The following is a 5,472-nucleotide window of genomic DNA, read 5'->3' on the forward strand; positions in this document are numbered from 1 at the left end:
ATGAGGTGGCCAAAAGTACTGGAGTTTCAGCTTTAGCATCATTCCTTCCAAAGAAATCCCAGGGCTGATCTCCTTCAGAATGGACTGGTTGGATCTCCTTGCAGTCCAAGGGATCTCAAGAGTCTTCTCCAACACCACAGTTCAAAAGCATCAATTCTTCGGCTCTCAGCCTTCTTCACAGTCCAACTCTCACATCCATACATGACCACAGGAAAAACCATAGCCTTGACTAGACGAACCTTTGTTGGCAGAGTAATGTCTCTGCTTTTCAATATGCTATCTGGGTTGGTCATAACTTTTCTCCCAAGGAGCAAGTGTCTTTTAATTTCATGGCTAGTAATTATTTAGGTTAATATAAAACTTTTTTTTATCTGTTTTTTAAAATCATATCAAGCAAGAATAATAAGAAATTACAAGGTTAGATAGAAGTAAAATATATGACAATAGCACAACATCAAGTAGGGTAGAAATGTGGTGAACATACAGTTTAAGGTTCTCCATGTGAGTGGTATGAGTATCACTGGAGGGGATACTATGATAAATTAAAGAGGTATACAATAAATCCTAAAGCAACCACTAAAATAAATCACCAAGTTATAATTAATAAGCCAAAGGAGATAAAGTGTAATCATAAAAATATGTAGTTCAAAAGAAGCCAGAAAAAGGAGTAGAAAAGATACAAAACACAGAGGGAGAAAATAGCAAAATATTCAGCCAAATCGATAATCACATTAAAATGTAAGATTTAAATGTCAACAATTCAGGGACTTCTCTGGTGGTCCAGTGGCTGAGACTCTGTGCTCCCAACGCACGGGGGCCTGGGTTCAATCCCTGGTGAGGTCCTAGATCCCACATGCCGCAACTAAGACTCAGCACAGCCAAGAAAAGGCTGCAGTGGCAAATGTAAACATTTCAATCGAAAGGCAGAGATTGTCAGGTTAGATTTTTTAAAAAGACAAAACATTTTTAATAAGACAGCTGTTTTATTTATTAATAAAAATGAAGACCTTTCAATTAACTGACATTATTTTGAAGGCGTATTTGCAAAAAAAGAATATTAGTATAATGATAAAAGGTGCATTCATCAAGAAGATACAACAGTCCTGAACATATATACACAAAACAGTTTCTACAAATAGGAAGCAAAACTGACAGAAGGGCAAGGAAACAGACAAGTTTAAAATCACAGAGATTTTAGCACTCCTCTGTCAATTATTTACAGAAAAATAGGCAAACAAATCAGGATGTAGGTGTTGCTTGTTTTGTGTTCATCTGAAGTTCGTGCCATATTCTTTCAACACCTAATTTCAAAAAAAGCTTTGAATTCCAAGAAAATTTTCTTGAAATACAGTGTTTAGTATTTGTTCTGTTTTCTTATTTTGGTTTTCTTCTACAGGAAACCCTGGAGAAGTAGGTCACCTGGTATCTTTACGTAGTTCTACCAGACAGGCCATCTTATCTCCACTTTTCAGTTAACGAAACTGATGATCAGAAAGGTTTTGCAATTTCGTCGAGTTTCCACAGCTTGTAGAAAGAGAACTAGACCTCTGGCCTGCTCAGCGTTCAATCCTGAGCTCTTTCTTTTACACTACCCTGCTGCTTGGGTCCAGATGTTACACAATTGGTCTTTCTCTCTGTTTGTGTCACTGACTTTCTCTCCCATGGTCACGCTCATGTGTCTCAAAACCTTCCTTCTCAAAGTGAGGTCCTTGGACCAGCAGCCTTGGCATCACCTGGAAACTCATTAGAACGGCAGAATCTCCCTTGCTTTAGGACTACTGGATGAGAATCTGAATTTTTACAAGATGCCCTGGTGGTTCCCGAGCCATTAAAATTTGAGAAACACTGCTCTAGGAAAAAAATCAGAGGGCACTTTATTCAGTGGTTCTCAAATTTTACTGCATGTTAGAATCATCTTAGGTATGTCCAGTCACTCAGTCATGTCCGACTCTTTTGCGACCCCATGGACTGCAATCCATCAGGATCCTCTGTCCATGGGATTTTCCAAGCTAGAACACTGGAGCGATTTGCCATTTCCTACTCCAGGGGAATCTTCCCAACCCAGGGAATCGAACATGTGTCTCCTGCCTCTCCTGCATTGGTGGGTGGATTCTTTACCACTTGAGCCACCTGGGAAGCCTCCTTGTACACATTTAAAAATCCCAATAACCAGGCCACAATCCTAACAAGTCAGAATCTCCTGGAATAGAGCCCACACATCAGTATATATTATTTTAAAACTCCCCCAGAATAAAGCCAAGTTTAGAAACCAGTGCTTATGGCAGAGCTTTTTAGCCCTTAATGCTCCTAGGAGTCACCTGGAAGCATCTTAAACAACTGATGCTGATTCAGAGGATCTGGGGTGGGGGGTTCTGAGATTCTGTATTTCTAATAAGTTCCCAAATGACAAGTGCTACTGGTCTGAGGAGTTCCTAGAGCAAAATGAAACTACCTGGGGTTTCTTTCAATAATACCAATAAATGCAAATAGCACAGAATCAAGGCAAGCTTATCTAAGGCACCCCCTTGGCCTGCTGATCACTGAGTGAGATAAAACAAGGAACTCTGGGAGAAGGGCAGTGGGGTGCCGCAGGCTCTCCCGTGGTCTTCCAATTTGCTTCACACCTGGTGCTGGGCTGGGCAGGGCCACTGTACCTAGCCAGGCTGAGTGGGCTAGCCAGCATCGGGCTGTGGCACTTGGGCTTCAGGGCAGAGTTCTTGCAAGCACATGCTTCTTTCTGGTTGCCCATGCCTTCATGGGCTGTCTGCCTTGTCTTCCCCTGCCTGTGCTTTCCTTTTACCCTAGGCGCCTCTGTGTAGGCTTACCACAGCCCCTGAGGCGTTGCTCTCCCTGCTGTGTGTTTACTCAGGCCTTAGGCCAATTCAAAGCTGCAAAAGCTCAGGCCGTAACACCAAGGAACTCCAGCCAGAACCAGGGCCACAGGGACGGGTCCCTGAGAGACTCAGCATGACGGAACTTGACTGCGGTTCATCCTAGCTCCATGCACGGCAGGCAAGATTTGGTCTGATGACTGTAGTTGGCAGGACTTAACATGCACCGCGTTTTCTCCAGCTTATAATTTACATATTTTTCTCCCTTGGCAAGATCCAAGCACTGTCATCAGCAGCTTGGAAGGGACTAGCTGAGGGTGAGGCGGGCCTGTGTTGGGTTCAGCTGTGGCCCGGTTTTGACTCAAATCCCCTGGCCTCCAGCAGTCAGGGCTGGGATGGCTGTGAGTAAGGGCTTCCCTCTGGACAAGCTGCAGCTGAGGAAGGCCCTGACAACCTTAACTGGCCCTGTTTCTAAGATGACAGGATGCTTACTGCAAATTCCAGTGGCCCTCAAATTAACCTATACATAGAGCAAACTAGTTCATGTTTCTCCGGGGTTGACAGGAAGAACCATGGGAAGGGAAGGGGGATACTGAGACCTCAGGATGTCTAGGGCCAAGGCAGCCAAGCAGGCAATTCTTTCTAACTGGGATTATCCCGGGGTTTTTATTTGGGGCTTGTTCACTGACATTTTTTCTAAGCCCTACTTACAATGCACTTTACCACGTTCCATGTAAAACTCGTGGTCAGAACACAACCTGTTTACCCTCTGCAGCACCGTTTACCCCCACCCCCAGATTCTTGAGACTCTCTTTAATTTCCTGCCAGTTTCTAAGAGTTGAAAGAAAACCACTCTGGGACCTAAAAGAGTTAATGTAGCTCAAAGGAGGAGCAGGTTTCTCCTCTCTGCTGACAGCATAATTAATCTTTATTGTTCCCTGAAGGATAGCCAATGGCGTGCTTCATTCCCCAGAGGAGGGGGTTCAGCAGCCTCCCCTAGGCTCTTGCCCCAGCTACTAAGTGGCCAGATACCCACCTCATATCCTGCAGGTTGGACCCAGCCTCTCAGAAGGGCCTCTGGTCTCCACAACTTCTTGTCATTTCCCCAAGCCTAACAATACCACCTCAGGGGCACTGTTGAAATATAGGTCATTGGAGGGTGGAAACAAAAGAAATTTCCTGGCTGGTAGGTGAGTAATTGGCTTAGTGAAACCTCACCTGAGGGGTAGCTAATTAACCAACAGAGAATAGAGGAGGAAGCTGTAAGTCCTTATCATGGAGAAACAGTCCAGTGTGTGAAGACTGGCCTCTATGGGACTGGAAGTTTCAGCCTGGCCACTGGGACCCTCTGACAGCCCTAGTGAGTGAAAGTAACTCAGTCGTGTCCCACTCTTTGCAACTCCATGGTCTATACAGTCCATGGAATTCTCCAGGCCAGAATCCTGGAATGGGTAGCCTTTCCCTTCTCCAGAGGATCTTCCCAACCCAGGGATTGAACCCAGGTCTCCCGCGTTGCAGGTGGATTCTTTCCCAGATGAGCCACAAGGGAAGCCCTAAGTAGCCAATAAGTTATTGGATCTCCTTAAGGGCTCTAAGACCCAGGCCTTGAACCCTCTTCATTGGAAAGTCCCAGAATTAAGGTTCTACTTGCGCTTCCTGGCTCTCAGTGTGGTCACTAAGGAGGAATTTGTGAGAAATGTGCATTCCCAGGCACTGTCCCAGACCCGCTGAGTTGGAATCGCTGGCGGTGGCATCCAGTAATCCCTGACTTAACAAGGTGACTCCGGTGCAGCCTCAGGTTTGAAGACCACTGCTCATCATTAGTTCAGCCCCTTGAAAGCAGGCTGCTTTGGGACCATCCAAGGGTAAGGGACTTGGGTCAAGTTGTCAAGGTCTGAGGGCTTCCCTGGTGGCTCAGAGGTTAAAGCGTCTGCCTCTAATGTGGGAGACCCGAGTTCGATCCCTGGGTTGGAAAGATCCCCTGGAGAAGGAAATGGTAACTCACTCCAGTCAAGGTCTGAATATGAGCTCTGCCACTTCCTAGTCATGTGACCTTGCAAATGGGTCTCTTGGCTCTTAAGATGGAGGAAAAAACACCTCTTCCACAAGAAATCATGAGCATACAGCAGTTTCTCTTTCCCACTCCTATATGTCTGATAGGAAATTTACAGAACAAGACCTACTACTGTCCTTAGAGTAAAAGTCTGTAAGATAGTACAGGGTACTAATGTGAAGTGAGTGAAGTCGCTCAGTCGTGTCCGACTCTGCGACCCCGTGGACTGTAGCCCATCAGGCTCCTCTGTCCATGGGATTCTCCAGGCAAGAATACTTGATACCAATACAGGGTATTAATAATACTGTTTAATTAACATTTTTAATGGTTCTAGGTTTAAAAGTTTAGTTCAGCCTTTGAATCCTGAGGAAAGGCTTTTTTTTTTTTTTGAGAAATAAATTTCCTCATGCTGACTTTCATGAAAATAGTTTCAAAGCTTAGATTAAAATTTTCCTAAAAAGTGAAATTTAATTTTATGCAATGACGCTTCATTTTTTTTTTTTTTTCTTCTTCATTTTGAGAGAGAGAAGGCCAGATCATGTGAAGCTTGATTTGGGCTTTTTGTATATGTAATTCAGGATCAGGCAA

Source organism: Bison bison, unplaced genomic scaffold, assembly GCF_000754665.1.
Source record: "Bison bison bison isolate TAMUID 2011002044 unplaced genomic scaffold, Bison_UMD1.0 scf7180017864136, whole genome shotgun sequence".
NCBI lineage: Eukaryota > Metazoa > Chordata > Mammalia > Artiodactyla > Bovidae > Bison > Bison bison.